General features: G+C 43.0%; 1 protein-coding gene across 3 annotated transcripts in view; it reads right to left on the bottom strand.

Annotated features, from left to right (window-relative positions):
- FOCAD (focadhesin) overlaps positions 1-12,908 on the bottom strand; it is a 311,722-nt gene that overhangs the window by 242,823 nt on the left and 55,991 nt on the right. The gene's annotated exons all lie outside the window — the stretch shown is intronic.

Here is a 12,908-nt window from a genome sequence, read left to right as displayed (position 1 = left end):
GGTATGATATACCGCCAGCCGCATGGCCGGCGGTTCGATTCCCGTCAGCGGCAGCCCGACAGGAGCAGAGTGCGAAACAGCGGAAGCCCGACAGCGCTGGAAATCCCGATCGTGGCTAGGTAAGTATCTGCTAACCTAACCCCCCTAACCCTAACCCTCCTTAGGGGTGCCTAACCCTAACTTCCCCCCCAAGTGCCTAACCCTAACCACCCCCTTCCCCGCTGCCTAACCCTAAGTCCCCCCCGGGGGTGCCTAACCCTAACCCTCCCTCCCCCTAGCCTAACCCTAACCCTCCCGGGGGGGTGCCTAACCCTAAGTCCCCCCCGGGAGCACTAAACCTAACCCTCCCCCCCCGCGGCTGTTCGCTCGCGGCGCCCGGCATCACTATGATCGTGATGCCAGGCGCCGGTCTCCCGGCGTCGGGGAAATGCGGGCGTCTACATCTAGACGCCCGGCATTTCACTCATGCCGGGATAAGACAGTCGGGAAGCCGGCTGCCAGTATTTAGGCAGTCGGCTTCCCGATTGCTTCCCGCACAAACATGTGGCAGTTCAACTTCCAACATTCTTTTTTGAAACTGCAGCTCGGTTCAAACTGCGTGGAGTCACAGGGCTTTGAAGAAAGCACACTAGGGTAAAGCACAGCAAACAATAGAACTTTACCTGTATATAAATATATATTTTTATTTTTTTTGGGTGGGGGGATTATTTTGATGTCGCAGCTCTATTCAAACTGTGTGGAGTCACAGGGTTTATATATGCATGTGAGCAAAATGCACTAAACAGTACAAACAATAGAATTTAACTACCTATTTTTTTTTATTTAGATTTTCTGATACTGCAGCTCAATTCAAATTGCGTGGAGTCACAAGTCAAATATGCACTTCTTTACTGATGGACACAGCACAGCCAATTTACAACAGAGTACAGTGCAGCATACAGCAGCGTGCCCCCATATACACATTGACTAAGAGCTGCACAGCCACTTGCAAGTCTGGATACAGCAGCGTACACCCCCCTATACATATTACACATTGACTAAGAGCAACACAGCCTTGTGACTGAGTCTGACACAGCACAGCCTATACAGCAGAGTACAGTGCAGCATACAGCAGTATGCCTGACAGGGAAATGGTGCCAAGTCCCATCCATGGCGCCTTCTATAGAATCCAAAACCCACGAGATTAAGACGCCGCTCGGATGACGTTTTGCCTTTAAGTGGAATCCGAGTCAGGCGGGAAATATCGAATTGCCGCTCGGATTGCCACGGATACCGGGAGTTCGGGTGAGTTCGGATTCCAAACAATCCGAACAGTTCATCTCTATAGTGTTCATATAGTACAATACGTTCATATGCAGATACATTAATGAGGAATTACAAAGTTGAGTTCAAATAGATTACCAAGCTATGTAATAATGTAGTATTTAGTTGAATGCCGAATAACAGAAACATCTAAGTTTGATATCTTCAAACAAATGTAACCTATGCCAAATAATCAACTAATCTCTTCATGTTGCTAATGTTACAATCATACTAGTTTCATTTGTTTCTTATGCTGGGTACACATTAGAGACGATATACTGTACGATTTGAGGCAAATCGAAACGACAAACCATCCACATCGTCCAGTGTGTAGGCACTATTCTGCGCTTCCATGCGTCATTCATTATATCTTCAGATTTGCCTGCAGTGCAGACCACTTGAATCCAGTGAAGGAAATGATGAGAACTCATAGGAACATATACAGTAGGATTTTGCCACAGCATGCGCTGCACTTAAAGGTGGTATCTTATTGTTTCTCAAAAAAGTAGGAATGCGTGGTCTGGTGAAAAACACAGAAGCTGGCTGGTCAGTTTCCCTTGAGGGTTCCCATGCCATGGAAAGGCTCATTGCACTCTGGTAATAAGTTTGCCACTGAGACAGAAAATCCGTGTTGGTTGTCTCTGGGACAGAGGTTCAGGTGGCTGGTTGGATGGGCATTCATGATCATGGATTTTGGTTAAAATTAAGATTTGCCATGGCCATAGGGGGCACTTGTTAGCCTAGTACGTTACTCCCCTGAAGGCTATGAAGGAAAATAGATAAAAGAGTGTGGCCAGATTCTTTCCTTTGGTATTATTTAAATTATTTTAGGTACCATCAAAATACATTTTATTAAGCACAGAGGGGCAGATTGTTCATGACCTTAAGCTGGGTACACACTTAACAGATATATCTGCAAATCGAGTGATCTGCAGATATATCTTTCCATCGGCTGTGCAGCACAGCACAGCCGTTCCCAGACATATCGCTGGTACACACTGGCTGACTGGCATACAATATATTGGCCGATCGATAGGGCAATATATCTGCCAATGTGTACCCAGCATTAGACAGGAAAGAAAATATCAAGATGTACCTTACCACAGCGCTAATCTCCTCCTCCAACAACCTCATCTCTGATGGTTGGTAAATTGGTAAATCAAATTGCCGGTACGAAAGGATACTGGTAATTCGAGATACACCCCTTTAGCAACAATATTCACTTGATATTAGGAAATCAATCTGTGCCTGTGGAGAGGGGGGCACCTATATACCTCACTGCTATATAAACTCTGATAAATAGGGGCTGCTATCGGCACCTATAGGTTTCTGTAACCTGAAAACTAAAGTGTTAGTGGGATGAAGAATTAAATAGTATAACTGGAACGAGTTTAAGCACTGTAAATGAACAGTCACTATGTAGCTCAAACAAGTGTAGCAGACTGGAAAATAATAATATGCAATAGCGTGTGGGATTGAAATACCGTAGGGTGAAAGCCCGACAGGAGGAGATCCCGACGCCGGTTGGTAAGTATCCAGACCCTCCCCTGTCACCCCCCAACCCTCCCTTGGTGGTGCCTAACCCTAAAACTCCCAAGGGCGTCTAAACCAACCTCCCCCTTCCCGCACCCTAAACCTAACCCTCCCGAGAGGGTGCCTAACCCTGACCACCCCCCAGGGGCACCAAACCTCACTCTAACCCTCCCAGGGGGGTGCCTAACCCCAAGTTTCCCCAGGGGTTGCCTAAACCTAACCTCACAGCTCACACCTACCTGGGTCCGGTCTCTTACGCTCGGGATGCCGGCTGCCGGGATTCCAATGCCGGTATCTAGATCGTAAGAGAGATAGCGGCGTCAGCATTTTGGCCGGCGTTGGCATCTTGTGCGCCGGGATATTGACTACATTCCAGTAGAACATGTTAATCATGGCACAGGCGGAATCTGATACTCCTTGAATATATAGTAACTTATTTGGTCATGGTCATCAAACTACGCTTAGTAACAGTTTTATATTATGTTAGAGGTCTAGTAATCATTTGCCATATGCAGCGATAGTAAATATTTCCGATCGACACGAATTGCACTGATAGCAAATCTTTTATCATCACAATTTACCAATTGTGTAGCTGAGCGATGCTGGCTGGTAGCAGAGGAGACTTACAGACCTGTATACCTAGCTCACACATTGTCACTGCACACAGACGTTAGCTGAAGAAAGTAGAATAAAAGTAGGTAAAAATTAAAAAATATATAATTACTGTAATTTTCAAAAGAGAAAAAAATTGCTTGTATTTAATAAAGCATTTTCTCAGTAGGGGTCCTTTGCTAACACTATCCTGAGATGTTGATAGTGATAAGAGAATATCCATATAACTACACATGGCAACGGCTATCGTCGAGGGGGGAGGGGTGCTTCATAAATAAATAAAACCATTAAGGGACTCTTCATTATGGGGGTCTATTAGCCCCCAATAATCAAGTATCCAACATGCCACACGTTGGTAGCGGTAAATACTTAACTACTGGAGCATTTAAGAATTGCTCAGGTGAAAGCTTACCCAAAAATTTGTTGACCTTTTGCTCCCTAACTAGGATACTGAAGTAGCAACGATACTTATCCTTGCCGACCCTGCCTAGTGCACATGCGTGAGTTCACGCCGCAGGGATCGATAGGATCTCTCTTCGGAACCCGGCACCTATTCCCTGTTGGCAAACTTTCAGTTTTTGGAGTTTGAATAACATTCGGTGACCCCCTCAAGCTCTTATTAATGAGTGGGTCAGTTACTAGTAACATGCAGAAAAATGCGTTTACACATTTGTGTAACAGGCTCATTAGGGATAATGATTAAGCCCTTAGTCCTTTATTAATATTTTTAAATCCCACGATGCCTCCCAGAGCCATAGGCAAAATGTTCCCATGAGTGACCGCCCCTGTAACTGACATAACCCTGCGGTGACATCGCTGTTTTCCTGGGTTCTGCTGCTGCTAGGAGACAGGCTTGAATGTGGCACCTGGCAGTTGGTGATCATCTTGGAGAGAGGATATGTGGACAGAGGTCCTCTCTGAGCAAGATGCCCGGCCTGATCATCTTCATTTCCTCCCTATATATTAATTAATGGGCTTTTCTTCGGTTACCAGTGAGTATGGATAATATTTTGATGGAAATTATTGAAACTGAGAAATAGCTAATGAAAAACTTCATAGTTAATTTTAAACCAAGCTCCAAATTACTTGCTTGCATTGTAACATTTTGAAATGTCCCCTGTCCCTCTGACAGAAGCTTTCTTCTCTGAATTCAGCACCACTGGAAAGGCCAGTTTCATATACTGTTATGGTTACGATTATGGTCTTAATGTTACATTTCTTATTTGGTTTTCATTATTAGTCTATGCAGAGTTTAGCGTAATATCAATGACATGGATAATTAAAAATAAAGGAACAGTGTAGATCTAATATATTCAGTGGTTGGTCATTTACAGTAGTTCTAAATAAATGGCTTATTGCATATTATGAGATATTTTTCCTTCCCACATAGATGCAGCTGGTTGGCCGAAAAATATAATATTGGTATCCCAATATCAGTTGCAGTCACCTTCTTTCTGCAGCTGGTACTGACGGCCATGGTGGCTTATGACAAGCTGGGAAGAAGTTGGAAAGGTAAGTAATGTAATATAAGAAAATGGTCCTACTGGGCACCTAAATATACAGTAGAGGGGGAGAGTTATCAAAGCTTGGAGAGAGATAAAGTGAATAGAGGAAACGTGCCAACCAATCACTTAAGAAACGTGTTTGAAAACTGACCATTAGGAGCCGATTGGTTGGTACTTGCATCTCTCCCTAAGCTTTCATAAATACCCCCCTAAGCTGTGATACATCTCCCCCCAATCTCATATGATGCTCTCATGCTGTCCTCAAAAGTTTTATCACAATTACAGCAGAGAAATCACTGCTTTTGAGAAATTATTAAGGTTTATTCCCAGGACACAGATATCTGCCTCCAAAACACCTTTTTAATTTTTTCTTCTTGAAAAAAAAAAAATTATATATTTTAACAATTTAATTTTTATAAACAATTCAAATTATGTCTGTCATTTGGATGGGACATGGGACTTCATTTTTTTTATTTCATGTGTTCTAAAATGGAGCAAGTTCTCCCCCACCCGTAACCAGGATGGAGACTGTTGGAGTATGTTACACTTCAACTTCTAAACTTTAAAAGTAGTAACTTGCTTTTTCCTGTTTGCTGGCATATGTTACCCACCAGCGCTCATTGTGCAGCTGCTCACCAACTGTCACTCTACAATGGTCTCTCCGTCTATCTCACTAGCAGCCCAGCCACAGCATCCAACTCACACACACATGGCTAGGTTAAAGAAACAGCCTGGCATTATTCCCTGAGAGCGGAAGCTCCCCCAGGTAGTCTTTAGCAATAGTGGTTAGTATGAAGCACTGGACTGGACAAAACAAACAGCCGAGAGGCAGGTGCTGAGTGGTACTTCAGCTCTGCCCTCTCCTCTACCATATAAATCAATAGGTACAGGCCGAGCAGTGTCTTCTATTGCCAGCCTCCATCCACTATATAAACCCCTACAGAGCTTTTTTACTCACAGGGAGAAGAGGTGGGCCGGCATTTTACCAAACCAAGGGCATATTTATAATGGGTGCAGGGTGTGCGGTGCACACAGGTCCCTAGGTCCAGGGGGGCCCACACTGCACACTCTGCACCCATATTTAGCTATACTTACCTTTCCACAGATTCTGGCGTCCTGCTCTGCAGTGCTGGACCGGCGCTGCAGGGAATATGGTGGTGGACATTTTCCCAATGACTCGCGAATGCGCAGAAAAGATGTCCCCGGGAAAAAGGCACTGGCGCCATTTTCCCGGAAGCCCTGCACTTGCGCAGTAGATTCTGACATGAAGCCAGAATCTACTGCGCTGACAGAGGAGGGGGCCTAAACAGAGGCTGCACACGGGGCCCATCTCTTAAATGCCCCTGTACCAAACTAGATCTATTTTCCATATAAACATACTGTATACACACTACACATAGCACAAATAGCTTACACATAATAAATATTACATGTGTCCTGCTCTGGGGAACTACAAATCACACTGTATAGCAAATAGGAATTGTTAACTATTAACAAGTGATGGAAATGACAGTGTAACAGTCTTCCTTTGGTCTTAAAAGGTTTTTATGGGCTCCTTTAGGGTGGGGTACATATTAGGCGATAAATTGGGCTTTTTGTAGTTTTGAGGCAAAGTGGAATGACATATTATACACATCACTCAGTGTGTATGCTCAATCACGTGTTCATGTGCATCGCCGGCGACGTCATACCATCTGATGTGCTGCACGGCAGACGGGCCAACATCGCTGACGATGGCATGTAGGATGGAAGGGTATATCATGCGGTCATACACCGGATGGTGCAGAGTGTATGGCCGTCCGATAGAGCCTTCCATTGGGCGTCGGGTTGGCCGGCATACACTCCATTCTGATGTGTACCTGGCCTAATGCCTATTGTGCTTGCGTGTACCCCATGCTCAATTCTAGGGACTGCTCCACTCTGATTCTGCAGTTTAAAAATATTTATCAAAAGCTGGAGCCAAAATAAGAGGAAGCCCAAATTGTTCTTAACATGGTGTTATTCTCCTCAATTTAGCACAACGTTAAAATGGGCGTAGCTTCTAGTGGCTTCTGTTTAACCTGCACTTACATATATATTATATATTTATTTTCACAAAAAATAAAAGAACAACTGCTCCACAACTGAAGTGTGTAAATTTTTAGTAAACATTTAGACTGACCTATCAGTAAACAAAACGTCAAGCTCAAAATGCCCTTAAATGATCTTACCTCTTGAAAGACAACTTTCAATGATAGCATTCTAGCAACACTTCTTAGGATAAGCTGTAGCTTACATGTATTTGGGGGGGAATATACAAAAGCTTATTTTATTCCAAACACATTTTTACAATTATCTGCTAAATTTACACTTCTTTAATATTTGCAATTAACACCATACTCTCAGCCTGCTTAACTTTTATACAATAACTTAATATTAGATCGGTGGCATATTGCATATCAGTGTAAACTAATCGTGATAAATATTTAACAAATAAATAATTTTATCAGTACTCAATTATTAGTAAACATTTTATTGATATTGCAGGGTGCTGCTCATTTCAAATCAAGGACCACAAGCAATCTCACCCTTGGCAATTTTCGGAAAACCTGCAAATCTGGGACAAAAGGTACAAGAGAAATAAAGGTTTTCATTAACACAACAGTGAGATTATATTTTATATAGAATTCATGAAAGTATAGATGTATCCTTTGCTGCAGTCACGCTAAAAAGCCCCTCTCGGTGCACCAGGTCCTGTGAGACTCTGCTAGCACCGGGAATCTTTTTTGTATCTATTGTGGCCGAAAATGTGTCTATAAGTTGCAATGCGATGTGACTAGGATACACCAGCAGACTGTGCCAATAATTTGTTTTATGACATTTGTATATCTGACATTTGTATATCTATGTTTGACTGAGTCTCTGGGGTATATTTACTAAAGTGAGAGTTTTTAGACGTGGAGATGTCGCCCATAGCAACCAATCAGATTCTAGCTATTAACTTCTAGAAGGTGCTAGTTAAATGTTAAGTAGAATCTGATTGGTTGCTATGGGCAACAACTCCACTTCTGAAAACTTTCACTTTAGTAAATATACCCCTCTGAATCTGTATGCGACGTTCTACAATGTAGAGGCCGCATCTTTTTTCATTTCAAGTTCCATTGTGGTTCATATACAGACATAGCTGCATCGCATTGCAACTTAAGACACATTTTCGGTGAAAAAGAGAGATAAAAAAGGAGTTCTGTGCTAGCAGAGTCTAACGGGACCTGTCGGCTCACTCATGCCAGGCAAGTCACGCTGTGTGGCATACTAAGGCTAGATGTATGAGGACACATCTGTAGAAGACACAAATGTTAGGAGGTAAAGCAAGCACAGTTCCTATTTAATACCTTCATTTATCAGTACTGATAGCAGGGAGATCATAAAATAAAGCCAATAGAGGGACAGTCCCTGACATTTGTTACATAAACAGCGTCATAGCTATAAAGAGAATTTTGCGTATCTGATTTTATGGGGAAATACAACCGGCTTGGACGCTGCATAAGTGACAACCTGATTTAGCATTTTTTTAAAAATCACCTCATATTTATCAGCCCTATAGTCAAGATTGCTCACTTTTGCAACACCCAATTTGTTAGATGTAAGCAATGTGTGGCATTCCAGCTGCTGTGGTACTACACATACCAGCATGCCCTGCCACAGTTTTGATGTTAGGTGTGGCAGGGTATGCTGGATGTATTGGCGTGCCTCAAGTTGCCAACCCCTGCAGTATGTCAAGGTTTATTATCAGTAGATAACCCTCTCAGCAATAAGATTTGAAGGATTTTTTATAATCAGGGTTCTAATAATAAAGAGACCCCACTGTATCTAAAGCTGGGAACACATTAGCCAATATGTAGGCAATAGGTTGTCCGATCCAGCAGATCGGGCCGACACATCGTCAACATCGGCCAGTGTGTACGATTTACTAATGACCAAGCACACTCCCATTTGGTTGTCCTTTGTATCATCAGGTTGGCCTTACATGCAGCTCAATCTGACATTGCGACTGACAACCCCATGAAGCTGGTGCCGTTATATCGGGCTGTTGGGCACCGGATCATGCAATGTGTAACGGCCGCCCGATATGACTGCCCGTCGGCGGTGTGGTCTTCCGTTGCTTCGCTGGGTACACACATCGTTAAGCCTCGCCAAGATATCCTTAGTTAAACAGTTTCTTCTTTGCAATAACAAATCAAGACATATCAACGCAATAGGAGTCCAAATGACTGCATGTCGTTTTAAGGTTTTACTATAGATACCAAAAAATTATCTTAAGAACTGTTAATTGTGTACACTTTTGTAAACTGCATAATAGTTTGTTTTCATTGAATTTTGGGCCTGATTCTGACCCGGTCGCAAGCGCTGTACCCTCGCAACCGGGTCGATGGTGGGCCAGAGCGCATGCGCACGACGGAGCCGGCTACGTCGTGTGCATGCGCGAGACCCGGATAGCGACGGGCAAGCCGTCGCTCCGGGTCTCGTACCAAAGGGGGCGTGCTGTCGATGTTGAGTGACAAGCACGCCCCCTTTGGTGGGCAGGCCGGAGGAGTGGCTGCCCAAACGGAGGCGTTCCCATTTGAATGCCTCCGTTTGGGGGCAGCCCCACTGACATCACGAGTGATGTCAGTGGGAGAGATTTCGGCTGTTTGAGCCGAAATCTCTCTGGGGCTTGCGGCAACGAGACCCTACCACAAGGGTCTCGTCGCAAGCCCGATGGTCGCAATGGTCTTGACCACCGCGTCCATCTTCCTGGCCGCTCGCTATAGCTGTGGGTGGTCACCCACAGCTATGCGAGCGGCCAGGAGGCCGTTCTAAAAAAAAAAATAGCTCGGCCCTGATTCAGAGCGAGCGCTCTGTCAGAGCGTCCTGCTCTGATTCAGGCCCTTTATTCCAAGCAATAACACTATTTTCTGTTGTGTCTTATTTGCACAGAAGACACCCATGAAGAAATCTAAAATGTATCTCTTCTTCTTTTTGAACCTATGCGGGCACTCAGTCTCAGTGCATATATACTCTGCACTATATGTGCGGGGAAACTGGATGCAGCCTGAGGGAGCGAGAATTACATGCACATATCCTTTATGTAACATAACTGGTAACTGCAGTGCACAGCACAGTGGCTTCTCCCACTAATAGGTATGAGGAACATTCCTTTATGAAGCAGGACTTCCACTTGTTTGCCAGCTATACAGCACCTCGGCCAGTCAAGTCAGTAATTAGTGTTACAGCTAGGCTGTATTCATGCGCGCGGCATCTGTTCACACTGCAGGGAAAGCTTTAGGTCCGCACAGCATCACCATGTGTGCTGGGCATGCCCCTTACAGTGATGAAAAGGGGGCTCGTCTTAAGGACGAGTCCCTTTCCAATTGACCGCAAAAGTGCCCTGTTCACCGGCAAGCGCTCTGCCCCCTGCCTTCGCTAGCATGAACACTAAAGCTGGGTACACTACACACGTAAAGATTTTCTGTCCAACCATCCAACTAGTTGATTGTTTGAAATGAAAATCTGGTAATGTATGGGAGTAACTGATGATCAGTTACTGGGCAGCACAGACGGTGTAATGGTTAGCATTACTGCCTCACAGCACTGAGGTCGTTGGTTCGATACCCACTATGGCCCTAACTGTGTGGAGTTTGTATATTCTCCCTGTGCTTGCGTGGGTTTCCTCCGGGTGCTCCGGTTTCCTCCCACACTCCAAAAATATACTGGTAGGTTAATTGGCTCCTAACAAAAATGACCCCTAGTATGTATGTGTGTGCATGTGGTAGGGAATATAGAGTGTAAGCTCCACTGGGGCAGGGACTGATGTGAATGGCCAAATATTCTATGTACAGCGCTGCGGAATATGTGTGCGCTATATAAATAACTGGTAATAATAACTGGTAATAATCAGCAATTTGCTCCTAAATGCCAGAAAACAGATGAAAATAGACATCAGACAAATTTGTTAAATGTTTGATCTAAACAATTTGTTCAAACAACAGTTTTTGTCCATTTTCTGGCGTTTGGGAGCAAATTGCTGATTGTCATTTGCTTTCATACCTTACCAGATTTTCATTCCAACCAATCAACTAGTTGGATGGTTGGACAGAAAATCTTTACGTGCGTATGCACCTTAAGTGTTTGTATTTAAGGCGTAGCCCAAAGGCTGCCAAGGTCTATAATAGTATATGTAGAGCTCCTCTATACAATTTATTAGTAATAAAGCCATGTCTGATCTATGAAATTGAATATACGCTAGCAGTAATTCACAGGGTAGATCCAATGGGAACAATACATTGTGTGACTAACTACCAACAATTTGCTAGATATGTATTAGTACAGTGCAAGAACATTAAATACAATCAGAATTACAAATATATACTATTGAGTACTATATACAATTATATTAAATTATTTCTGTATCATTTTAATAAGACTTTTTTACATCAATACCAATTCAAACTTGATTAAATACTGGACAGTATAACCAGAACAGGCCCTACATGGCAATATACAGAAATACTGTAATAATAGAAGCCATAAATCATTTTGATATCAAATCCAGTTAAGCAAACAGGAACTTTAGAAAGTACCTCATACAAAACAAACCAACAGCCTTTCCGTACCAGCCACTAGCCATAACCTGGAGCATCTCGCTGGATAAGTTTGTTTATTTGATTTGATAATATCTAAAACACATGTAACTGCCAAATGCTTCACAGGGCTAGTCATCCTTATACCCCTTTCAGACATAAACCCAGGCGTTTCAGTACTTACCCTGTTTTCACGTATGGGTGATGAACTCGGGATCATCCCGGGTCATCACACTTCACGCCGTACCCGGGTAAACTAAGATCTATAGGATTTACTCCGGGAGATGGAGAAGATTCTGCTTTCTGTGTTGCAACCATCCGCCTGATAAATGTATACACTGCTATATTAATCTAAGGTCTGGTTATGTTCATCATCAGTGATCAGGGCTGTAACTAGGAGTGTGCAACCAGTGCCACCGTACAGGGATCTATGGGCAGCACAGTCGCTGGCACGTGGCCCATACTTCTGGCTAACATGGTGCCAGGAACTTGCATAGTTATGTTTAGTTATTTTTTCACATCAATGCAGATCTTATAATCAAACTGTAAAAGAATTTTAATACCCACAACTGATGCCGTCTCTCCTCATCATAAACTCTATTTGCTACATTTCTTTAATGACTGCCTTTAGTATTGTGGTTCTTGTGACCACATTCATCACGTCCCTGTTTTCTCTGATTGGCCTGGTGCTGCACGTGGTCCGCTGGTACAAAATGATCAAACAAACAAGACAGATCTACAAGGTAACCTTAAATAGAAAGTCACACAGTTATGTATGTGATGCTCTCATGCCCTGTTTTGTTTGAATAAAAATATGATTCTATACAGTAATGTGGCAAATGTTTTCCAGAGGTCATCTAACCATAACAATATTACGCTACACTACCATGTGAAATATATTTGCACTGAGCTATAACCATAAGTCAGGGTTGCAGTTTGTCTGGTCTTTAAGTGGACGGTCAAGTTTTTGGTTGGACTGTCCAGCATTATATTCTATCTGACTCTAACTCTATAATTTACCTGCCATACCTAACACAATGACCCAGTGTAACAAAATGCTGCTCCTGCTTTAAGTGAGTTTGTTTTAACCCCTGTGCTGATGTAATTTTTTCACATTCGCACTTGTTGCTTTCCAACATCAATATCAATTATTTTTTATGCAGTACCCCCACAAATTATACATTGTTTTGTGGGGTTTTTGTTGCAAAATATTTTTTATTTTCAGAAAATGCCATTAGCCTTTTTACTCATTCTACACACGTAAAAAATGTTTTAAACTGAATAGCCAAAAAAGTGGTTTTTAGTTTTTTTATTATAAACACCACAAAGAAATAATTTGTGGTTTTTGCTTCAGAAG

Source organism: Taudactylus pleione, unplaced genomic scaffold, assembly GCF_031769625.1.
Source record: "Taudactylus pleione unplaced genomic scaffold, aTauple2 ptg000127l, whole genome shotgun sequence".
Taxonomy (NCBI): Eukaryota; Metazoa; Chordata; class Amphibia; order Anura; family Myobatrachidae; genus Taudactylus; species Taudactylus pleione.
This window is presented reverse-complemented; position numbering and strand designations above follow the sequence as displayed.